We start from the raw sequence: 26,387 nt of genomic DNA on the forward strand, positions 1-26,387 counted from the left end.
CCTAGCTAACCTAAGGACATCACACACATCCATGCCCAAGGCAGGATTCGAACCTGCGACCGTAGCGGTCGCGCGGCTCCAGACTGTAGCGCTTAGAACCGCTCGGGTACTCCGGCCGGCGTGGAGGAGATGGTCAGAGAGAGCGGGAGAGGAGACGATGAACAGGCAGAGGGAGAGGAGGAGGAGAAGGTGGACAACGTGAGGGGGGATGAGATTGGCAGCGAGGTGGCGGGAGGGAGTTTAGGAGGTATGTCCAATTCATATATATATTTAGCAATTGTGAAGCATTGCCGAGTTCACTAGTACTTCTATAAAACCAACAGTTATGGCTGCTAAGTAAGTTTATTGCGTCGCTGAGCTACTCCTAGCCAGACAACATGACACATCTGATTGCGAAAATTTTTGATAAAAAATTTCCCCTTATTTATTACATATATAATTATATATATTGTGTATTTATAAATATGTAGCCTATATCTGAATGTTCATCTGAGTATCGTGTAAAAGTCTAAAAGAGCAATAGCTAAAATGCCAAAAGCTAAAGCTAAAATTTTGAGATGGTAAGAACTCGCCTTGAAACTGAGGAGATTCTGAAGGCGCTTCATGAGGAGGTGTGATAAAATAAGTATATATGCCCATTAAGAACTACAACTGGGTTCACTGCAGTTGATCCACGACTAGATTAAGCATTTAAACGAAGAGTGAATACAATCACCTATACAGTACTTTCAGTCGATCCACGACTGAAGATAATTTAAGCTTGGAACAAACCACTATATAAATTCAGTAAAGTTCTAACATTCACAGGTTAGACTTAAACGGGGAGGGCAGCTAGTGACTTAAATTGAAAGACTCACTGCAGCTCACTTGCTATAGATTCGTTACTAGACTCAAGTCAACATTCAACCGTTAACCCTCTGTCTTGGATCGCCCATCCACGAGTTATAAATACACTCCCTGACGTCATGTCTGCCCTTTGCCAGATTACGAGATGTTCAGAATTTATATTCCATCAAATTTCTCATGACATTCAGAATATTCTTCGGAAAATTTCGGGCTCATGTTACTTAGCCACCGCAGCGTCTGCTTTGGGATACGTTATCTTATTTCCTGAGTCTATGAACGCAGAAGCGGCGCTCCTGTTGATAACAGTACTTGGAATATTATTCATCAAGAAGGAAGGAAGTTTAGGGTTTAATGCACCGCCAACATCGGAGTCATTAGAGGTGGAGCACAATCTCAGACTGATTCAAGAACGGGGAAGTAAATCGGCAATGCTCTTTCAAAGGAACAATCTCGGCATTTGCATCGAGCGATTTAGAGAAATCACGGAAAACCTAAATCAGGACGCCCAGACGAGTATTCTAACCGTCTTTCTAATGTTTGCCGTTATAAATTTCGAAGATGTGATTACATTGCACTACAACTTAACTTTTCCATAGAGCTGCTTGTTATCGCTGCAAACCATTTTCGAAAGTAAAAAAAATATCACTATAACGGTTATGATATTATGTGTATTTGTTGGTTTAAACTTCTGCATGAATATAGGATTCGTATTCCATAGAAATATTAAGAAAATTCTTAAGCTACGATATTATGTACCTTTTAGCGAACTTTGAGTGGAGTTAAGTCGCAAAATAGACCCAATATATGTAAGCTCCTGTAGTGAACATTAAAATTGATGGAAAGGTTAATCTTAGGAGAAAAAGGTGGACAGGAACCATGTGCGAAACAGAGCACAGTCTGTAAGGAGCTGCCTCATAAATTGCAGCGCGCACAGAAGTGGCCCGTCTTCATTAAAGCGTCGCGTCTAGCACGGGCTGAGTCACGAACTGCTGACTCTGCCGTGAGTCATTTCGGACAGCACCGCAGCCATCTCGTACTCACGGAGGGCTGCCAACACACCTGCCACAGGAGTTGCATATAGCAGACGACGATTAGTATCATCCAGGCATTTACACCCATAGTATTTCACGTCACAGCGAAAGGCCGAAGTCTATTTTCAATGTCTAAGGTTAGGGCAATATTTCATATTTCTCACAATTAGGTAGTTGCAAGTTGAACACTGTTTATGGAAGCTTCATCTGCAGTCTCCTGCCTTTCTGAATCATTAGCCTTTCTTTACCAAAATACTGGCTCATGAAGACGGGTGAATATTTCAATAGTGGCAGCATCGATAATGTCGAGGTAAGGTGCTCAATTCCGAAGGTATAGACTTAATATCATGGATAAAAAACGCAAAACTATCAAAAATACGCAACTAATGTATTCGGTCAAATTTTTTGGGTCAATAGCACTCCATTAATTTCTATCAGCTTAAATTATAATCATGTAAGACCAACACCTAGCGCTATTACAATATCATATTTGTAGCTGTTCTGGGAATACATTGACGAACTTTTCCAACATATCGTTGTTCATATTGCGAGGACTGACTTCGTCTCATGCATTTACGTTTCCTGTTTAGGATTTCAACATTCAACCCTATCTGCCAATAAAACGTGGATATAGTCTAGTGACTTTTGTGACTAACGGTCGATCATCTATCAGGCAATATTTCAATAAGATATGTTATCTAATATATTACAAAACACAAAACAACCTGCCCAGCCATGCAGCTAGAGGTATATCGGTTAGACTGAATCTCTCTATACTGATTCGTCGAACCACAACCAGGCTGTAACCTTACAACCTAACGTCGGCCTCGGACTACGTCGCAGCTTAAGGAACACATAAGATTTCGTTTTTTCATTCGCTGGCTTCGCTAACTCACAACCAAACTGTCATTTTTCAATCCAAGCCATACCAAGGGCTACTCTACAGATCAGTCTTCCATCACAACTTGCAAAGACAACTAAAAAACAATACAGGCCCAGAAAAGTATCGCCAGTGTTGTATTCTCTTCCTGTTTGGCACGCCTCATCATAATTACGTCACGGGCCGGTATAGGTAGAGTCACCTGACCTGAAATAGCAACCGGTTATAGTGGCAACTATGGGTCATCACGCATGAGCCCTCTCTACGACCACAGACCACGTTAACTAACTGCCGACCACACGATAACATAGATACACAAAATATTTTTCCACAAAGGTATGTGGGTTTTCGACATGCCGACCTTATGGTTTTGGGTGTATGGATTCTAACACCGTTACTGAACAACTTGAATAGAATTATTGTCGGCTGTACGTTAGAGACCTTTCTATGAAATTCGCCCAGTCGTTGAACCCACTGGTGATGGAAGTGATGCGGTAGCCTTCCAAATGTTCCGCTATGTGTTAATGTTCACGTGTTGACACTTGACTACGATCTGCCGAATGAAGAATGCCATCAGCAACATCTATATTTTGTTCAACTGCACGTCCAGCAGATATGTTTTTACAGTCATACTGTGCCAGTCTTCAGTTTTGTGACAAGCATAATTGCACACTCTAAAATCGATTGTTTTGACCACTTGTGGTTTTCTCCACGGACAATAAAAGAGTTCCTCTAAAAAACTGTTAACAAACTGCACGTCACGTTTTCATTCACAGACCAGAATCATATCTCACTACGAGAACATTTTACAGTGAACTACGAGGGTTGGAACTTACATAATGGCAACTATTTATTCACAACCGGTACAAAAGAGTTACATGTTTGAGCCTGTTATTGTCCTTCAAAGTAGTCACCAGAGTTGTGTAGAACCCGTTGTGTGGAGGACGTAGTATACCGTTAGCAGAGCCTGTTCTGTTGATGGTGCGAATGGAGCGGTCTAAAGTTATAGTGATTCTCGAGCACGCCTGTGATGGTTTAATCCAAACGCATTACATTCCTCCACGGCAGACCGTCAATGCACAGTATTACTGTTAGTTTTTGGAGCATCACCTGAAATTAGCTTTGCGAAAGAAGCGGCGACACTTAATGCGCAACCCACCCATCATTTTGCACGACAATGCGCGGGCGCATACAGCGCAAGCTGTGACTGCTCTGTTCGGTCGATGGGACCGAGAAGTACAGTACTATCCACCATACTCCCCGGACTTAAATCCTTGTAACTTTGATTTGATTCCGAAGACGAAGGAACCACTTCGTAGTATTCGCTTCCGAACTGTCCCAGAGATTCGATAGGTAGTTGACCACTCCATTCGCACGAACAGAACAGGTTCTGATAACGGTATACTACGCCTTCCACATCGCTGGAAACGGGTTCTACACAACACTGGTGACTACTTTGAAGGACAGTAACAGGTGCAAACACGTAACACTTTTGTATCGGTTGTGAATAAATAGTTTCCACTGTTTAAGTTTCAACCCGTGTATTAACTGTAATGATACGTCATGGAACGTCGAAATCTTGTCCAAAAAGAAAGCAGATTCACACTATGTCGTACATCAAACCATGACATAGCATGTGCTATAGAAATCTAAGTGGCCCTTTTTGCATCCCATTTGCTATTGTTCTTAATTTGAAGAGCTAAACATATTATTTCCTAGGCAAATTTTATCTTACTTGCTCCAAAATACGGGCGTGATTGTTAGTATATTGCACGATAGTTCTGTAAGGGATTCTTTGTCGTGAGTGTAGTTATTGTCTACATTTTCATTTACCTAAAACATGTAATTGTATACAACGCTCGATGTAATTTACTAAAGTTGCAGAATCTGGGAAAACAAGTGCATCGTTTCAAGTTCCTGATCCTGAATGTTTTCTAAAGGATCCCACAGAGGCTTAAGAGCATACATTCTACGTGACAATGGTCTAACGTAGCACAAATATTCGGTGTAGACTTAAAACTGTATTTCCGGTTGTAACTGAGAATTTTCATTGGGAATATCTGTCATGTCATAGGAAGGCTTTCTCTATAGTGTCCCAAATGGACAGGCTCGGCTGCCTAGTCGAAATGGTATTCTTCTCTTTCGATTTGTTGGCACCTGTGGACAACTATCGTAGTGCTAGCACGTCTCTTTCCTTCTTGATTCTTCGGCACTCACATCATCAGGAATAGCACCACATATCCCCATTCCTTAAAGTACTAAAAGGACGATCAAATGAAGAAATGACTGTGGAGCACAGGATAGTCTGTCATCAGGAACCGTATTCTATCGCCACTTAAACCCAACCAGCCGCCGAGCGGTTCTATGCGCTACAGTCTGTAACCGCGCGACCGCTACGGTCGCAGGTTCGAATCCTGCCTCGGGCATGGACGTGTGTGATGTCCTTAGGTTAGTTAGCTTTAAGTAGTTCTAAATTCTAGGGGACTGGTGACCTCATAAGTTAAGTCCAATAGTGCTCAGAGCCATTTGAACCAACCCAGCCAGCCAGTTTCTAGTGAAGAAAGTTTATCTCATTACTTATTTCTTCTTCTTCTTCTTCTTCTTCTTCTTCGTGCGAACCACTGTGGGCTACGTTTATTTCAGTTTTCCTTTCTTTCCTTCCACATTTCTCTCATAATTTATCCATGTTTCTCTTCTTTCTTCTGCAAAGTAACTCCTGTCTTGTTCTTGGGTTTTCATGAAGCCTTTGAAATCTTGGAATTTCATTCTGAGTGGCAGTCGATCTTCAGTATCTTCTACAGTAAATCGGAGTCTGTCCATGTTATTTCCAGTTTCTTTGCACACTGTGTTACCCATTTGTAATTTACCACAACAAGTGGTTTTGATCCTTTTTAATGTGTCCGTTGAAAGCTATTAATCTTTTCCTTCATTCTTTCAAGCTGTGTACGAAGTTCAATATTATGATAAGTTCTGTATTGTGATTGTTCTTTAACCGATCTAAAAATTTTCCTTAGTATTTTTCTTTATGTGATTTCCAGTAATCCATCGTCCCCTTTTCGTTTAGAGTTAAACGTTTTGTTACATAAAGTGATTGTGGCCGAATTACAGTAGAGTAGAGTTCTTGTTTAGCACTGTGGGAGATTGAGTTTTCATTATTTACATTGTTAGTGGGGCAGTACGCTCATTTCGTCTTATAAACCCTGGCTCTAATGGTTTCCATCGTCGAATGTCTTGTTCACTTAATTCTCCTAGATACCTGAACTAGTTAGTTGTCCCTTTTTTTCATATTTAGTAGTCGTATATAAAATACTTTTTGAGACATAATTCAAGTTTCTGCTACTAGTCAGCGCCAGAATCGCGGTGTTGCGGTTCCTGGTGGTGAAGGAAAATTCAAAAATCCTAGATGACGGTTGGCGAGAAATTTAAAATTTGGCGAGAAATTTTGAAAAATCCAAAACGGGGGTGCTAGACCAGCTGTACTATCAGGTTCAAAAATGGTTCAAATGGCTCTGAGCACTATGCGACTAAACTTCTAAGGTCATCAGTCGCCTAGAACTTAGAACTAATTAAACCTAACTAACCTAAGGACATCACACACACCCATGCCCGAGGCAGGATTCGAACCTGCGACCGTAGCGGTCGCGCGGTTCCAGACTGTAGCGCCTTTAACCGCTTGGCCACCACGGCCGGCCTGTACTATCAGGAAATTTATAATCTTCCCTCTCTCCAGCCAATCACAGCGAAGTATTAAAAGGAGGCAGCCAGTCGCAATGTAGCTTCAAGAAAAATATAAAATAAGTAACAGAAAATCCAGGTTAATGGAACCACCTCAATTGTGCATTATACCTTGTCCCCCTCCCCTCTTTCAAACCCATCAGAGCTTAGTATTAAAACGAAGCATAAAAGCTGCGTTATTTTTGTGAACGTCAAAGATATTTCCATACACATACATACCTATGTGTTTAATTTTCGTAATTTTAAAAGATTCTGTCCCTTTGTTTATAGTGTAAGATATTTACTTCTGAAATGCAAACAACTTTCTCTCTCTCTCTCTCTCTCTCTCTCTCTCTCTCTCTCTCTCTCTCTCTCTCTGCTTAAGATACCACCAGCCAGGCCTCTCCTCCAATCAGAGCATAATATTATAGCAGCCATTAAAAAGGAAATGTCAATCACAATGTAGCCCCATCATTAATGTGCTCAATTATATGTATTTCAACATCTAAAATACAAAAATACACAAGCGCTTAAAAATACGTAACATCCACCTGAAATACGTAAAATGACGTCTGGTTAAAGAATATTGTCAACTATGTTTTGACAACTGACTACAAAAATGGACTCACATGATTGTCACATCTGTCAATTTGTATTGTGTAGCTGGAGTCAGCCCAAACACATATTGCTCATCACATCTTTTATGTGATGCACAGCGTCGACGGCCTGTTTGTTTCCCATGACAAACAAAATGATTTTCAAGCAAAATTTTACGTGCCCATTCGATAGATCGACCCCCGATATGTATTGAGTGAGGCAGTAAAACTCAAAGAATAATCAGTATTATAACGACAGTTCTGCCCCGTTGTCCTACTCTCTATCATCCACTCTGTTTGGTTCCATGGGTTAGCTTCGGTGGTGATATCATTTTCAGTTCGGTAGCCGAAGTTGCTATTCTGTATGTTGCTGAGACGTATTACTGAGTTGTCTTCCTACCGATTATTCATCCACTGTGCCGAGAGGTGGTGAGGCGTTGGTAAGGCCATTGGTTCTGTTCAGCGTGCTTTGATTGCGGAGATAACACGTAATCTGAGAAAAACTGAGTGGTTTTTAGTTTAGGATTTAGTGATGAGGTTTTATTGAAGGATTTCTGGGTTGTATCCCAGTGGAAAGGGAGTTCATAAATGTTATTATGCATGCGTTTCAGCTGATAATCGTGGAAATGGACCTGGTGCTCATGGCACCATTAAGAATGAGACAAGAGTGACGAAATCGGGCAATGTGGCTTGGGGAACTACGGCACTTCTGTAAATTTCACATCTGTAAATTTCATTGAAAGCTATGCACGGTGTTTCTCCCAAGAGTTATCAGGCGCACTTGGCAAAGTAACCTGTGGGACGAGACGAGCCCATTTTAAATGCCCGAGAGAAACTTTGTGATGAGGTACACACTGAGAAGGGACGTGGCCCGTAATTTGGTAGAGCAACAGAGGCCATACATAGAGCTCATCAAAGAGCTACAGCCATCCACTAGTACCTGCAGGTACCTTTATGTAGCAGGTCCCAAAATGATTAAATCAGAAGGTATATTTGTTTAGCAAGTTCTGAAATGACTAGATCAGTCGAACATTTCTTATCAATCATCAAAGCAGTGGTTATCTTTTTTCTTCTAGGTTTTGACAGCTCTTAAGTTCCTGGGACATGGATCTGATAAAATGGGGTAGTGGCTGACAAGCCAGTTGCTATGAGTCAACAAGCGCTTCAATATGCACTGACGAAATTGTGAGCACTCTCAGTAAGCCTGCAATCTAAAACAGTAAAAGGAATAACGTGTCTGGTAGCCACGTCGGCTGGCAACTTCGGGTGTAGGGCAGCAACACGGCATCGGTCTCTCATCGGTTCCTCAGGAGCCGCAGAGCCTCGCTACTGGACAGCCTACGGAATCGTATGAAGCGCCAGTTGCGTTAACCCTTCAGTTCGGTGCGCTCGCCTACGGAACCAATAGGCAGGGCGACCGAACGATACAGAATAGGGCTGCTGGCGTGCTGACTGCTACTGCCAAGCATGCAGCACTACTGAGTCACTGCCGTACTACTGTTTGTTGTTCGCGTTTAATACATGTCAATAAACCGAATATCGCACTAGACTACTTTTAGACCGTTATATGGAATGGGCTCGTAAAATTCCAATTTAAAAATAATTTTGTTTGTAATGGGAAACAAATCCAAGCTTTCTGTTGACACTTAGCGTCGCAGGAAAGACGTGACAAATGGTTCAAATGGCTCTGAGCACTATGGGACTTAACTTCTGAGGTCATCAGTCCCCTTGAACTCAGAACTACTTAAAGCCAACTAACCTAAGGACATCACACACATCCATGCCCGAGGCAGGATTCGAACCTGCGACCGTAGCGGTCGCGCGTTTACAGACTGTAGCGCCTGGAATCGCTCGGCCACACCGGCCGGAAAAAATACGTGACAGGCAGCTACAAAATGCAAAAACAAACTTTCAAATATCTGCCAAAACACCAGAGAAATGCGCCTGACCCAGTATAGCATTCGCTGTGGAATGTTAGGACGACTATAAAATATACTTTCTGTAAAAGATTAAAAACAAAACATTTATTTATACAGTGCAATAAGCGAAATAGTAATACGTAATTGTTGACGATGAAATTTAAATCCTTTTCAACAAAACTTGTAAAATGCGAAATAAAATCAACTGCTGATTTTGGCTCCATTTGCTTACCATCAGCAACGTATGGCTGCACATGCAAACATTCGATTAAGGTACCATAGAGTAAGACACGACACTGAAGTTATCTATCATGCTTTCAAGTGCCACAATGTTCTTGTTGTGTCCTGCGGTCGGCAGGAAAAAGAACAAACAGTTAATTTGAAACACTTTATTATAATTAAAGAAAAACGCCTTCTTGGACTACACTAAGTTGTAAACCCAAGAATAACAAGAAAACCCACAACTCTTGTTGTGACAAACTAAATAAGGAAACAAGACAATGGAAGAAAAATACTAACCAAAATCTACTATATATAATACAAAATACAACGTGCTACTACAACGCCACAGCGAGTGAATACAATGCTAGGGCCGGCGGAAGTACTGGCTGGAGCTTTTCTTAGCGGTTGGTAAACACTGCCGGTCTGACGTTCTGGTGTGTTGGGGCTTATGGGCGCTCAACATCGAGGTCATCAGCGCCCTGACACACATTAAAAGGAACGAATGTGGACAGACCTAAGAAAACTAAAGCACACACTCAAAGAAAGCAGGAAAAGAAGGAAAATGCTACATAAGAAAGTAAAACCTAAGGAAAGGGGAAACATAGCAACAAGAATGTCACAAGAAATTGTTATTGGCTGGCCACTTACATAAAATATGGGCGAGCTTGTCACACGGTGAGCAAATTAAAATCCTCTCCCTAAAATCTTTGTAAAAACATTTGACAGGGCACAGAACTTTAAAACTTTAGCCACATTCGTCCGAGTGTTGCCTAAAAGAGATGGCAGGTCCGCTGGCAAGTCAGCCGCGACCCGCTGGTCAGAAAATAAAACGCAATTCAATAAAACGTGGCGCACAGTGACCTGGACGCCGCAAGCACCACACATTGGAGGGTCCTCTCGCCGGAGCAGGAAGCCATGCGTCATAGGGCTGCGGCCTATTCGAAGCCGAGTGAGGAGAACCTCGTCCCGTCGATGGGGCTGAAAGGAAGTACACCACACACGCGTTGTGGTCTTGACTATACGGAGCTTATTGTCAGTCACTTCCAGCCACTCATCTTCCCACCGACGCATGACCCGTGAGCTCAACAGCGAGGTGAGTGCGTGCAAGGGGATAGCACACTGAGATACTTGTGGGGCGAGACACGCCTCCTTGACTGCGAGATCTGCCCTTTCATTCCCAGCAATGCCGACATGCCCCGGAACCCAGCAGAAAGCTACAACCTTCTCCAGTCGCTGTAGTCGGAGGAGGGCATCCTGGATGGTCTGGACAACTTTGTCTGCCGGATACAAATGTTGCAATGAGTGAAGGGCTCTGAGTGAATCGGAACAGACAAGAAATTTAGGAGAGGAAGAATGTCTCATGTGCTCCAGTGCCCGCAAGATCGCAGACAATTCTGCATCAAAGACAGTAAAAGTCTGAGGCAGTCGGACCTTGAGGACACGATCCGGAAAAACAACTGAGCAACCAACAGAATCCCCTTGTTTCGACCCAGCCGTGAAAACAGCTACATAGTCGTGGTGCTCAGATAAAATGGCAGAAAATGCTGCATTAAAAACGGTGGCAGGAGTGCAATCTCTCTTGTACTGCAATAAATCTAAAATCACTCCGGGCCTCTTCAGTAACCAGGGTGGCAGGCGGTTAAAACCTTGGATTTGGGGTTGTACAGACTCCACACCGAGGGACTCTAGTACACGTTGCACACGCATCCCAAACGGCAACGTAGCCCGGGGACGGCGGGAAAAAAGGCGGTCCAGAGGTGGATGGGCAACAAGACAGTGGGCAGGTGAGCTGGGAGCTGCAAGAAACTTACAAGCCTGGCGCACCAGCAGAAGCTGCCGCCGGATGGTAAGTGGCGGTACGCCAGACTCAGCACAGAGGCTGGGTACGGGACTCGTCCGATAAGCACCCGTGGCCAGTCGAATCCCAGCATGGTGAACAGCGTCAAGGATCCGCAAATAAGATGGCCTCGCTGACCCATATACTGTGCACCCATAGTCCAGCCGTCAACGCACAAAAGCTCCATGAAACTGAAGGAGACGCGCCCTGTCCGCGCCCCAAGACCTGTGGCTGAGGCACTTGAGGATGTTCAGTGCCTTCAGCGTTCTGGCTTTCAAGTCACGTAGGTGTGGCAGCCATGACAACCTGGAGTCAAAAATTAGGCCCAGAAACCGCACTGTGTCTCTAAAATGTAGGACAGTATCACCCACATGCAAGGCAGGCAAAGTAAAAACACGACGAGAACGATTAAAATGAACACAAACACACTTATCGGCAGAAAACCGAAAACCCGTCTTTGCAGCCCACTCCTCTAACCGCCGCACTGTTAGCTGCAACTGACGGCTCACGGTTGCAACACTGGAGGAGGAACAGAAAACAGCAAAGTCGTCCACAAATAAGAAGCACTCTACTGGACTCCTCACTGTAGACGTTATACTGTTGATGGCTATGGCAAAGAGGGTAACGCTTAAAACACTGCCCTGGGGGACACCGTTCTCTTGCTCAAAGCGATCAGACAGTGTGTTACCAACTCGGGTCCGAAAAAACCGCTGAGACAGGAAAGACCGAATGAAAATGGGGAGGCGGCCACGAAAGCCCGATTGATGCAGTTGTGCAAGAATATAGTGTCTCCAAGTAGTATCATATGCCTTACTGATATCAAAGAAGATACCGATACAGTGATGCTGACGGAGAAAAGCCTGTTGAATAGCCGCCTCTAGGAGGGTCAGGTTGTCGACCGTGGACCGAAATTTTCGGAATCCACACTGAAAGCGGCTAAGGAGCTGTCTGGTCTCTAACAGCCAGACCAGACGCCAGTTAACCATCCGTTCCAGGGTCTTTCCGACACAGCTTGTCAAGGCGATACTACGATAACTACCGGGACATTTGCGGTCCTTTCCTGGTTTGAGGAGAGGGATGAGGATTGCCTCCCTCCACGAGATGGGGAACACTCCTGTCTGCCATATGAGATTAAAACATTCGAGGAGGTTTTCCTTTGACGCCGCTGGCAGATGTCGAAGCATGGAGTACCGGATGCGGTCGTATCCTGGTGCAGTGTCAGAAGTCTCAGTAAGTGCCGATTCAAGTTCCCACATGGAGAAAGGGGAATTGTAGGCCTCAGAACTGTTCGACCGAAAGTCCAAGGTCGCTCTTTCGACAGTCGCACGGTAGCGACGAAACGCTGGATCCTGATTTGCAGTGGCAGTACTTTGTGCAAAATGCTCTGCCAGCGTCTGAGCAATGGCTCTGGATGTCGTTTGGAGGCATCCCTGTTTCAGGACAGCAGCTATTGGTAAACGGCTATGTTTACCGGAAATCCTCCGGATAGCTTCCCATACTCTTGTGGAACAAGTGGAACGGTTGATGGAGTCCAGAAACTCCTGCCATGACCTTTTCTTGCTCTCTTTAATGACACGGCGTGCCCTGGCTCTCGCGATTCGAAAGGCGGTAAGATTGACCGCTGTTGGGCGGCATTTAAATCGGCGAAGAGCAGCACGCCTGTCCCGGATGGCTGAACGGCACTCTTATGTCCACCAAGGCACAAGGCGCCGCTTAAGAGGCCAGAAGACTGTGGTATGGACGGGTCAGCAGCATGATGGACCACAAGCGTGATGTGATCCACCCATTCCTGTACGTTATTGTGGCGGTCAAAGACAGCCAACCGAGTGAACAGTGGCCAGTTAGCCCTGCCAATCATCCACGATGGTGGCCGCTGCTCCAGCAATACACCATCCAGGAGCTGAATGCGGATAGGGAAGTGATCGCTGAAATGAAGGTCGTCAATGACCTCCCAGTAAACAGAGTCGGTGAGGGTTGGAGAGCAGAAAGATAGGTCAATGGCTGAGAATGACCCTGTAGCAGTAGAGAAATGAGTCGTGTACCTGTGTTGAGGATGCACAACACTTGAGATGTTAGGAGGCTCTCCAAAATTCGACCTCGAGCGCAAAGAGAAGTGGAGCCCCACAGGACGTGATGGGCATTGAAGTCTCCCAGGAGGAGAAATGGGCGGGGGAGTTGGTCGATAAGATCTGTGAGAGCATCTAAGGTCATTGCATCCAGAGGGGGTAAATAAAGGGAGCAAACGGTAAGCCTCCGAGGTGAATGAATTTCAACTGCAACTGCTTGCAGGTCAGTATCCAGGGGGAGAGCAGAGGAGTGGTGGTCATTATTGACAAACACAGCGACTCCGCCTTTGGCCCTTTCTCCAGTCAGGTCATCTTTGCGATATGACGTATAGCCCCTTAGTACAGGAGCATCAGATGGTTTTAAATGCGTTTCCTGTAAACACAAGCACAGGGGTCGTTGCCGTGCTAGGAGGTTCAGTTCCTCCACATGTGCCCGGAATCCATTCTTGTTCTACTGTATAATTGGAGCCATCTTTCAGGGTGGGAGTACCTTCATCCTCACTTTCTGTCGGGGAGGAGAGCCCACAACAGGTGAAGGCTCAGTTTTGGGGCGAGATGATTGACCCAGTCTGACATCAACCTCCACCGCCTCAGAAGAGGAGTCGAGAGAGACGTCAGAAAGAATGACATCCACATCAGGAGACTGTATAACTGCAGTCTCCTTTAGTGGGCGAGTCTTCACGTTTGTCTTTGGCTTCGATGTTCTGGCCTAGGTGTGCTTATGAAGCCACGTCGGCAGAGTGCTACATCAGTCATATGAGTTCTGATTGGTGGAACACTGTCACATGTTGTCTGGCGAAGTAGTTGCGTGTTTATTTGGAAGTCTGTTATTGTTTCTGTCTACTGGCGATGTTCCTCTATGCACTCTTGATAGAGGGTCAGGAAGTGATCTTGCGTGTCGGTTCTGCGGTCCCTCTAATAATAAGGGGCCGCCACGACATTTCTCCCCCTGGGAAAAAGGACAGGCCGGCCGGAGTGGCCGAGCGGTTCTAGGCGCTACAGTCTGGAACCGCGCGACCGCTACGTCGCAGATTCGAATGCTGCCTCGAGCATGGATGTGTATGATGTCCTTAGGTTAGTTAGGTTTAAGTAGTTCTAAGTTCTAGGGGACTGATGACCTCAGTAGTTAAGTCCCATAGTGCTCAGAGCCATTTGAACCATTTGAAAAAGTACACAGCGCCACAAACGTCCATAGGAGTAGAGGCGTCCTGGTCGACATCCATGTGTTCGTGGCTGGTAGGGGAGGGTGGCAGCGACGCAGCGTAGGCAACTGGTGGTGGAGACAGCGGCTGAGTCGGAGGCCGAAGCGGAGGTTCCGCCACAGGGCAATCGACGATAGGCACTGGCAGCTACCCCGGGGCGTCGTGGTCCACCAGATGGTGGCGGAGCTGGTTTAGGTGCCAGCGGGTGGCGGAACTGTCAGCCCACTAGACAGACGCCGTTGCTCGGCCGCAGAGCTCGGTGATGACCGCAGGCGTCCAGCGCGCCCGTGGTTGAGAGAAAGTCATTGCCCAGACCTCTTGCCCGAAGCGAAAGGAGTGTGTTGGCATGTGGGTGGTAGAGTGAGAAGCCTCACGAACCAGGGCAGACAAGGGAGAGCGGAATGGTCGACCATGAAGTATCTGCGCTGGACTTTTATCGCCATGGGAAGTGGTACGATATGTACCCAAGAATAGAAGCACAGCCTCCTCCAGCAGGTGATGGCTTAGCAGCTTATCGAACTTCCATTGGTAGTACAGAATTGCTTAAACTCGGTTGAAGTAAACTGTGGACCGTTCTCCATAACAATCGTTTTGGGAAGTCCCTCGACAGCAAAAGGGCGTTGGAGAATTTTGATAGTCTCAGCAGAAGTGGTGTTCATAATGCGGGAGACATAAGAGAATCTTGACCCGGAGTCGATCGGTATGAGCCACTGGGAACCATGAAACGGCCCTGCAAAATTCAAATGGAGATGTTCCCATAGAGCAGTGGCATCCGGCCATGAAAAATACTGGTGTGAGGGTGCTGCCTGACGTGTTTGGCACATGATGCAGGCTGACACAAGGGGAGGCAATGTCTTTATCCATACCACGCCAATAAAGGTGTTGGCAGGCCAGCTGTTTGGTGAGGACGATGTCCCGATGGCCAGCGTGGAGAAGGTCGACGACACAATGGCGCAATACATGCAGTATGACCACCCGGAGAATGGCGGAATCTCTATGCAAAAGGATGACGCCACTGCGGAAAAAGAGACTATGCCAGTGATCCCAAAACTGCTGGACTCCTGCATTGCAGACGTTACGATGGCTGGTTGGCCAACCCACAGCACAGTGTCTGATCCTGAGCAGTGGCCAGCCGGACCGCATTGGCATCCAACGGAAGCGCGGAAGCGCGAACATCTGGTTCAATATGGAAACAAACCAAGGGGGGAGCGTTAAACTCACGGTCCACTCTGGCAGGCAGCCGGGACAGAAAATCGGTGTTTGTGTGCCGCAGGAAGCGTGGCATCTACGCGATGTTTCTGGGAAGGCTGACACACCACGGCGATATGGCGTGCTGGCTGCAAGCCATGCATCTTGCTGGCCGGTGGGAGCACTACGACCATTGGTGAGTCTGGAAACAGTCTGGACAGGAGGGAAGTCGGGTGGAAGACTTCCTGTCACGGGATGTCCAACGGATCGATGAGACTGCCACTCGGCGCTAGGCAACGGGCGAGCCACTAAAACAGCTGGATCAAGACGCGGTGGTTGTAGCCGGTGGGACTGTTCAAACCCACGAATGATTGACAGACAATGTCGAGGAACAGGTCCTGTCATTTCAAAATATCAGCCCGAAGACCCTCGCCTGGTGCATGAAATACTACCATATCGCGAATCAACGAAGAAGCATAAGACTGCTTGCAGGCGCACCAGAATTTACAATCGTGGGAGGGACCCTGAAACGTCGTAATCCATTCTCGATAAATCTGACCTGGTGACTTGCGACAAGAGAAGAAAGTCTGACGCGCGGAGGTGACGTACTTGTGCCTCAAAGTACTCAAAAAGACAGCCCTTAATATGGGTAAATGAGAGATCGCGAGGCGACTGCACAGGGTTCAATTGTTGAATTAAACGATACACCTGTGGACCGACTGTTACTGAAATTAGGGCCCGACTCCGATTTTCGTCATGAATCCTATGTGGCAGTAAATGTTGTTCCAACCGTTCGACGTAATTTAACCGTGGTTCGACAGACCTATCGAAAGCCGAAAACGCTGGTGGAGCCACATGCAAAGTGTTCAATTTTCCTGTGATGGAATCTACTCTATGAGCTACCTCTTGCAGCGCTGGGGAGTGAGAGCGATATTCTGTCATTGTGAGCGCTGCCTGAATCTGCTGTAGAGTTTCCACCAAGGACTGAAATAGTTCCTCTGAGGTGGCCATTCAGTTCTAAAATGAAAGTTTTATCCTCGTCGTCATTAATTTTTGTGTCCTGCGGTCGGCAGGAAAAAGAATTAACAGTTAATTTGAAACACTTTATTATAATTAGAGAAAAAACGCCCTCTTGGCATACTCCAAGTTGTAAACGCAAGAATAACAAGAAAACCCAAAACTCTCGTGGTGACAAACTAAATAAGGAAACAAGACAATGGAACAAAAATACTGACCAAAAATCCAAAATATAACGTGCTACTACAATGCTACGGCGAGTGAATGCAATGCTAGGGCCGGCGTAATTGCTGGCCGGAGTTGTTACTAGTGGTTGGTAAACATTGCCGGTCTGCGATCTCGGCGTGCTTGTAAAGCCAGGTCGGCGGAGTGCTACATCAGTCATATGAGTTCCGATTCGTGGAACACTGTCACATGTTGTCTGGCGAAGTAGTTGCTTGTTAATTTGGAAAGTCTGTATTGTTTCTGTCCGCTGGCGATGTTTCTCTCAGCATTCCTGAAAGGAGGTCAGCAACCCATCTTGCATGTCGGTTCTGAGGGCCCTCTAACAATAAGGGGCCGCTACTACAGTCCAAAATATCTGCAAAAATACTTCAGCAATGCAAAAGGTGCAATGTTCACATCAAGTATAACAATTTTTACGTTAGTAATCACAATCTTATTTTCCACATACACCCATATACATACATTCTCGAAATTGATGGCTTAATCATGATTATGAACTGTGAAGCATGTGCCACAATCCTATTCCCATACTTACAAACAACATACAACTGACATTTAATATTAGGACTAGAAGACCGAAACTAACCTGACCAGGTGAAAATACTAGGCAAACACACAAGCAAATAAGTATTCTGAATACAATTATTCAGGCATACTCTAGGTGTAACAACCTCAAATTAAATCCTTCCACATCTACAAGTGTTACAGCGATCTCTTGTTACGTAAAGGGTGTTCAGTCTGACGCTGTGTACTATCATCCCTAATGTTTTTCTTCCAGTAATGTTTCACAGCCAATTTAGGGGAGAAGAAGATAGTGTATAGCTATAAATGTTAAGCGATGATACTGATTACCAAATATTTATTTTACAGATGATTGGGTTTCAACGTTAAATATTAAACGAACTGTTGCAAACGGAACAAACGTTTCTTTGTTAATGTTTCACCATAAAATTAGGAGGGGATGAAGATTCATATCGCTAAAAAAGTATAATCGATTAAATTGATTTTTATTACGAATGACTGGAACTAGTCAACGTTAACTACGAAATAAACTGCTGCAATCGGAAGTATGGCACTCTAAAGCTTATTTCACCTGACCAACTTTCTGGTCAAAATCGACTACTCGGAGTACAAGCGGGTACATCAGTAACCAATCACTATGCGAATATGTCTATGACGTCAATGACCTACAGATATTGCTGCGTGTAGAGTTCAGAATTTCCGAGTAAGCTTCACACTGCGCATGCGCACAAACTAGAGACTGGCGGCGTCTGCTAACATTGGAAGTTAACAAATTCTTGCCGAGCTGATTGGTATTATAGAAATAGATTTTGTTCTTTCGAGTCTACTTATCTGTATTGTGTTGTTTCTCTGTGTTCGTGACACACAGAAAAATTGGTCTAGATATTAGCATTTTCTCCTAGTGTTCTCCTGCAAGAGAGACGACAAGAGAGACGAAATATCTGAAAGCAAAGTTTTATTTTCGTTTCACAGAGACGAGCCTACATTACACATAAATGAGAATTTCAGTAGGTAAACGTGTTTTAATAAAACGTATTTCAACAGTGAAAAAGTCAGAGTTATTTGACGATAAAAATAATTCTCGTTGTCATTTGGACTTAGAGAAAATAAGATACAAAGAATAAAGCAAAAAGGCGCCAGTTACTGTGTCCTAGATATCGTTTGATGCATTGCTACGGACATGTATATATTTTCGGCCAAATGAATGTATATGTTCTGAAGTATTTGGTGCCGCGCGGGATTAGCCGAGCGGTCTAGGGCACTGCAGTCATGGGCTGTGCGGCTGGTCCCGGCGGAGGTTCGAGTCCTCCCTCGGGCAAGGGTGTGTGTGTTTGTCCTTAGGCTAATTTAGGTTAAGTAGTGTGTAAGCTTAGGGACTGATGACCTTAGCAGTTAAGTCCCATAAGATTTCACACACATTTGAACTTTTTTTTTAATGTTTGGTCGATACTTTTCCTATTCATTTTGTCTCTGGAGTGTAAAGAATGTACCACACGACTTTTGACAAGAACGTCTGCTCTGAATTCTGATTTGATCATTAACAAACCCTATTATCAATGCTTCTTCCTACATTTTGTTACTATATTTCGATTTTTTGATAAAAAGGATATTTCCTTTTAATATCACTTTCACGAGAACTGCATAGCAGACAGCTTTCACAGAACGAGTTATTTTGGCAATAAACGTGTAAACGAAAATGATCACTCTAAATAGGCAAGACTCAGTATGGAATACAAGGCCAAGAGCGCTACAGTTGACGTACTTGTCTCGAGTAGTCAACTGAGACAAGAAAGTCGGTCTGTAAAGTGGCTTAAAACTGTAATCAACTACTAACCAACAACAATTTCTAATAAAAATACTGCCACCCACTCTCTCCCTCTCTCTCTCTCTCTCTCTCTCTCTCTCTCTCTCTCACACACACACACACACACACACACACACCAACACAAAACTTTACAAAGAAAGTGAGATGCTTTCTTTTCATTACGATTACCTCTTAAACTGGATAAGTCCTCTTATGGGTACACACATACAACACGACGAGGGTCGGTGACAGAGATGTAACATCTCCAAAGACAATAACAGAGTCGATATCTAGAAAGCAATTTCTTTGATAAAATTGTTTATCGCTTATCGAGTACAAACACACACACACACACACACACACACACACACACACAGCAGATATAGGTTGCTTATCGTACTACGCACAGATGCGTATAATTACACATCTCTACGAAAACTTGAATTTTACAGCAACATATTACAAGTCCAAGACACATTCTGTAGTTACAATGGACGTTCAAATTAAATGTTTCCTCATCTAAAATGTCTGTAACGCTTATTCAAATACATGTAACTCATTTATTGACAACATTCATTTAAATACATAGAAATTGGATGCATAACACATATAAGCACTACTGCTAATCTAACTTTCAACCTAAACTGCACCAAGAATTAGCAAAGAAAACAAGTACGACACTGCAGAAAGCAGTTTGTCATACATCTTGGAATGTACTGAGTATAGCAGTTTGATCAGAACGCCTACCACCAGCACAGTTCAAAACTTTATCATCTCCTGTTACACATTGGAAAGTTGAATGGAAAATTGTATTTCCTCTCTAATAGATTAGACAGTATTGTTGTTTCCTCATTCAAGTAAACATTACAGCCTTTAATTCCCTAAATAACATATATTATAATGTTGATGTCTACTTCAAGTAAGCATCACAAAGATAGAGAGAGAGAGAGATGATGATCAATGAAGCGTGATAGTCAATAGAAAGAATGATGTACAATAAGAAATGATGGCCAATAAAGTAGCCACCATTACCCTTGGTGAACAAGAAACTGAACAGATCACCATTTAAGAAAATGGAACAGTTCACCAATTAAGAAAACAGAACCATTTAAAAACCAGAATGGTTCACTGTTTAAAAACATGGAGTAAGTCATCACTAAAAAATGAAACACTTCAGTATTTAAAAAATGGAATGGGGTGCTGTATAACAAAACAGTACAAGTTAGCTTCTAAGAAAATGAAATGGGTTACCTTTTTTAAAGAAAATAGATCAAGTTACCTTTAAAATAAATTAAACTGGTCACCATTTAAAGATATGGAATGGATCACCATTTTAAACATGTAATGGGCCAACATTTAAGTATATACAATGGGTAAATGATTAATAAAATGGAACTTACCACAATTTAAAGAACCAGAACAAGTCATTGCTTAAGAAGATTGAATCGGTTACCATTTAAGAAACGAAATATATCACTATTTAAAAAATAAGCAATGGAGTCACTGATTAACCAAATGGAAGATCACTGTTTAAAGAAACAGAACAGGTGACGATTTAAAGAAATGGAATGTGTCACCATTTTAAGAAACGTAACAGGTCACAATTGAAAATCAATGGGTCACGATTTAAAAACCAGATAGGTCAGTGTTTAAGAAAACAGAATGGGTCACCTTTTAAGAACTTGAAAGTTGTGGGGCAACCCTGTACAGTTTCAGGGAGAGCAAGTCGTTATAAATTTTACATACCAACATGACACACTGTGTAATATTCTTCCTGTGTGAACACTGTACTGCTTTGTCATTAAATTTCATCTCACATGTGTGCACACAACATCACAAAAAATTATGTAGAAATTTCCACAAATGCCTCATCACTACAATGAGCAAATTTGCATCTTCATTTAAATACCACAGTAAATTCCTCCATCTTTCTTTATTGCTTACTTTAATGAGGAAACAACGTTATTATATGTCACAGAGGGACTACTGTTCCGATCTCTCTGCCCCCCCCCCCTTCCCCCTGGAGGTGAAAAGCAAAGTACTATAGGAAAAAGTCAAGTCTAAGTTTGTTTTTCCTTGTTAGAACAAATGTCACCTTGAATAGTCTGCACCTTGGTAGTTTATTACAGAACTCATAGGACTGCGAGCAAAAATTTATCCTTTGGAAACTAAGGCACAATCTGTAGAGCGAAAAGAGTGAAATGTTCATCAGCAAAGAACTTAACATTGATAATTGTTATTGGTAATGGTCTTAAATGATATTGAATAATGGATTATGAAGTATATAATTCGTTCTTAGCTGCACACAGTTTTGGACTATAAAGAAAAGCTAATTAGCTCTTTCATATAAAAGAAATAACCACTTGATACTCGACAATCAAGTAAGCGCTGTAGCCTGGGGTCACTACTGCATCCTTCTCAGCTGCCATCATGAGGCTGAGTAGAAACCCCTTTTCAGACCTTCCTACCTTGGAAAAATCTGAAGAGTTACTGGGGATCTAGGGCAGGTCCTTCCATACCAAAGTCAGTGATGCTAACATTTGGCTACCAAGGTGGCCAATTTTATTGTGCGTGTAACAGCACAATGATGATGATTAAAACTCCTCTCTCCATCATTCTCAATCCCATAAATTTCTCACCATCATCTGTTGATTATGATCCTCCATTGATCATCATTCTTCTCACTGATCATCTTTATCCAATGACCATCATTCTCCACTGATCATCACTCTCTCCATTGAGCATCATTCTCCATTGACCATCAATCACTTTGGACTACCACTCTCCAGCTAATACTATGAAGGGTAATGGTGGACAGATATTTCCACATCTGCCTCATCTACTGTACCACTTCATCATTAAATTTCATCTCACATATGTGTACACAAGACCAACAGTTCCATACCTGCCTCATCTTCATCTCTCTCATTTATACTCTGTAATGCTTACCTTAATGAGACAATAGCATTAGAATATATATTACAGAGGGAATGATAGTCTGCACTATTTGCTTGGATGAGGAAACAACATCATAAACTATTACAGACAGAACACAAATTTCCCCTGTGTGACAACAGGAGATGACAAAGTTTTGTACTCTGCTGGAAGTAGGAATATGATCATATTGTTACGTTAAAGGCATTTGAAGATGTATAGTCCAACCGTTCTTTGCGCTGTTATCATTGCTTGCTGTGGTAATTCTTTGTGCAGTTTAGGCCGTAATTTAATCTGCACTAAAGCTCATGTATATCTTGCATACAAATTTATGTGTGTTTGGATGAATTTAATGTTGTCAAAAAGAAAGCTGCCTGTTTATTAATAAGTGATACAGGAAATTTCGATGTGGAAATATTTCTTTGAGGATCCATAGAGCATGAAAACTGTGGTGAGGATTCATAGAGCATGAAAACTGTGATGCAGCAATCGAACTTTTCATCGTTAACAAGTGCTGCTTACCCTAAAAGATTTGTCAGTAGTACTAGTATGCAAGCTTTGTGTATTTTAATGAGTATTACAGACAACGTAGATGTGGAAATATTTCTTTTGAAGGTTCATTGTGCTTGCAAAATGTGTTTTGTAGGTGAAATAATATAATTTTATTTTGTTACGAAGTTCGAAGTTTCTTAGAGATCTGTAATATTATACTTGCATATTACGATAAACAAAGCTGTGTGTGTGTGTGTGTGTGTGTGTGTGTGTGTGTGTGTGTGTGTGTGTGTGTATAGTGGTATTTTATTACATGTTGCTGATATTTAATAGTTGATTATAGTTTTAGAGAGCCATAGTTCCGGTTGCAGCAGTTTGTTTCGCGCTAACCTTGACTGTTTGACAGTCATTTGTAATAAAAAATCAATGTAATCAGTTATATATAATCAATTACATAGTGATACATTATATTAATCCCTACTAGTTTGATAGCGAAACATTACCTCAATAATGTTAGTTCATTTTGTACTTAACTTTGACTAGGCCCAATCATTTGTATTGACAGTCAATAATTTCTTATAATTTCATTATAATTGTAAATCAGTATCATCAGTTATAGTTTCTATAGATACATTATGTTCTTCTCTCCTTAATTAGTAGTCAAACATTACTGAATAGAAAGTTAGGTGAAGACAATACACAGTGCAGTACAGAAGAGTACACAGTATAGTTGTAACGCTTTTGATGCGGATGCTTTTAATTTGAGGTTGTTGTTACACCTAGAGTAGGCCTAAATAATGATTAAGCTATGAATGCCTATTTGTTTGAGTGTTTGCTTAGTATTTTACTTTAACCTCATCAGGTTAGGTCTGATCTTTTAGGCCCATCCTTAAAACTCGCCTTCCCTCTTTTTTTTTTTTTTTTTTTTTTTTGTAAGTAAGGAAATAACATTGAGAGCACATTCTTTACAGTTTGCAATCATATTTTAGACACCAGGTTCAAAAATACGTGTATGTATGTGTTTTCAAAACGTTGTTTTATGTAAATTGTAGGTGGCGGGGGAGAAAGGAAAAGAAAGGAAAGTGAAAGGACTGTTGATGTCAGCTGAATGAGGACTGCATGTAGACTTGGCAGTGACAAGTGAAAATGTGTGCCATACTATGATTCAAACCCCAAATCTCCTTCTTAGTGGGCAGTTGCATTAACCACTGCGCCATCCAGTCACAGAGTTTATTGCAACTGCGCGGACTATCTCGACACACCTTTCAGCCGAACCACATTCAGTCCCAGCCCATGTTCTCCATGCACGCTAGTTTGATATTCCCGCAGGAGGTCCGACGTAATAGTGCACCCGCACTGAAGGTAGTGGACTCAATGCCCATTGAGGTGAAATCAATTACCTAATTGCATCGTGTCTGTTCTTTTGGACATGTCCAAAAAAAACAGACAGCACACATTTATAAAACAAAATGACATTTTGATACGTGACGGAACCATTGTGATACTTGACATAAACATTTCACTTTTTGCACTGCTGAAGCATTTTTGCAGAGATTTTAGACTTAGGAAGAACATTCTGTTACTTTAAAGCATGATAGGTGCTATAAAAATTTATTTGTGACACTACTATATCGAACTTTTGAGTGTTTACAAGTGCTGCCATATGTTGGCGGAGGAAGGCAACTGGAGCGCAAATCAGCAGTTGATTTTATTTCAAATTTTTGATGTTTTTTGGAATAGGATTTAAAGTAAAACTGGTATTCAGCAACGACATCTAACTAATTCGTTAATAATATGGTGTATATAAATGTAGTATTTAACTGTTATGGAGAGTATCTTTCGTACTGTTCCTAATAGTCTGTTGTGGATGTCATATAGCTTTCAATGAAATTTACATTTGCGACTGGTGAACTAGGCCATAAACGATGTTTTTCTAGTCATTAATGAAAACATAGTTGACTTTTTTAAGCTGGCGCCATTTTACGCAGTTCGGGTGGAGTTTACGTGTTTTATAACTGTTTGCATATTTTGATGAAGTATTTTAGATTAGGAGACACTTCAGACGTTATTCTATGAAATATAATTAGGATATATTCGAGCACAGCCAAAAAGGAGCTGCATTAAGAGTGACTGTTTCATTTTGATGGCTTCTAAAAAACTAGCCTCTCTACTCCAATGGCTAGTGGCGCTCGACACTACGAATTTTGTTTTTCACTCCGATGTCGAACTTCATTTGACACGATTTTTCGTAGCAGTCACATGCTCCATTCTCGAATCTGACTACTAGGCATCAGTGCTGCATAGTACTGCTATCTAGCAATGGCTGTGTTAACTCGGTGTCGCACTGCCGCATTTGTGTTGGGAAAAAGTTCGTAATTATTAGTTCAAGTTAGCAGGCGCAAAGTGGCTAGTTCTTCACTTGTAGTTCTCTGCAGAAGAGATTTTAGAGCTTTCAGAGAAATGTTTAACTGAAAAGTAAAGTTAATTATTTAATGAACTGGATCTGCTTCTCATTAATTGAACACAAGTTGCGGAATCAGCGTCATCATCTAGGCATAGAGAAACTATTGAGAAAACTAGAGTGGCAATGATTTTGATGACAGTAGTTTTAATGATGACTGATTCATTTATAAGCAATTTGAGTGAAACGACGATGGAAACAGTCCAACCTCAAAAATTTCAAAAAAATATCGCAGTATGACATGTTTTGTATTGTAATGCTTTGTAAATGTATTTGAGTGTGTGTGTGTGTCTGTGTGTGTGCGTGTGTATGTGTGTGTGTGTGTGTGTGTGTGTGTGTGTGTGTGTGTGTGTGTGTGTGTTTGTTTGTTTGTGTGTGTGCACCCACGCGTAATCCAGAGATAAATATCTTACGCTATTTTACGCATACAGACAGACTGCATCATTTTAATGTTACATTGATAAAAATAAATGTATGAATGTGACTGCGTATATCTTTGACGTTCACGGAAAGAGACCTATCTTTCAACTTGGTGCAAGTTTAACACTGATTAGAACAAAAGTATGAGCTGCATCCACTTTCGACTTTCATGGAAATAGTATTACTTGGCGTCATTTTCACACATAATTTTAACACCGTATTCGGACTGGCTGGAGATGCGGGAGGGGGCATAAAGCGTAATTGAGATAGTGCCACCATTTTGGATTTTTCAGTTCATTTTATTGATTTATTGAAATTGCATTGCATTCTGACTGGTTACCTGTGTTTAATACATCTCTGTGTTTGTCTGGAGAAGATGAGTGTGTTTATATTTCCCTTTAGCACTACTGGAATAGTCCCACCACGTTGGATTTTTTAATATTCCCGTCTATTTTAAAATTTCCCACCACGTGCCATCTTAAATTTTTAAATTTCTTGTCAGTTTTTAAATTTCTCATAATCCACAAACTAGGATTTTTTTTAATTTTTCGCCATTGCCAGGCAGTCCATGCCACAACTGTGGTGCTGACAGGTGGTGGAAACTCGAAATGTGGCTTCCTTAATGTTCGTGATAAATTTGATTTTCTAAAGGAGATTTTTTTAAAGTTCCTCTTTCAGCAATTCAGCATGTCTCAGGGCTGTTTCCAATGAGTTTCAAGAAAATGGCTAGGTCGTCTGAAAACGCTAAACAATCTATTTGTGAGGTGTTCCTTTTGTGATTTAATCTAACTCCCTCATTGAAGTGGTTTTCTGCTAATGAGATTCTCCCCTATTGTTACTTTCTGTAGAACATAATTGAAGAGCAGTGGGGAGATACCATCTGCCTGTCTGACTCCACTTTTTATCTCAAAACTACCATATATTGTACCTCTAAATTTCACTTCTTAGAATGGCTGTCTGTGAACTGTTGCTTATTTAGAGCTGTGGTTTTACTATCTAAGCCCATTTCAT

At 42.5% G+C, this 26,387-nt stretch overlaps 1 protein-coding gene across 1 annotated transcript in view; it reads left to right on the plus strand.

Moving 5' to 3' along the window:
* Nucleotides 1–26,387, plus strand: part of LOC126174831 (uncharacterized) — a 512,108-nt gene that overhangs the window by 195,395 nt on the left and 290,326 nt on the right. The gene's annotated exons all lie outside the window — the stretch shown is intronic.

The sequence above is a fragment of the Schistocerca cancellata genome, chromosome 3 (genome assembly GCF_023864275.1).
Source record: "Schistocerca cancellata isolate TAMUIC-IGC-003103 chromosome 3, iqSchCanc2.1, whole genome shotgun sequence".
Lineage (NCBI taxonomy): Eukaryota > Metazoa > Arthropoda > Insecta > Orthoptera > Acrididae > Schistocerca > Schistocerca cancellata.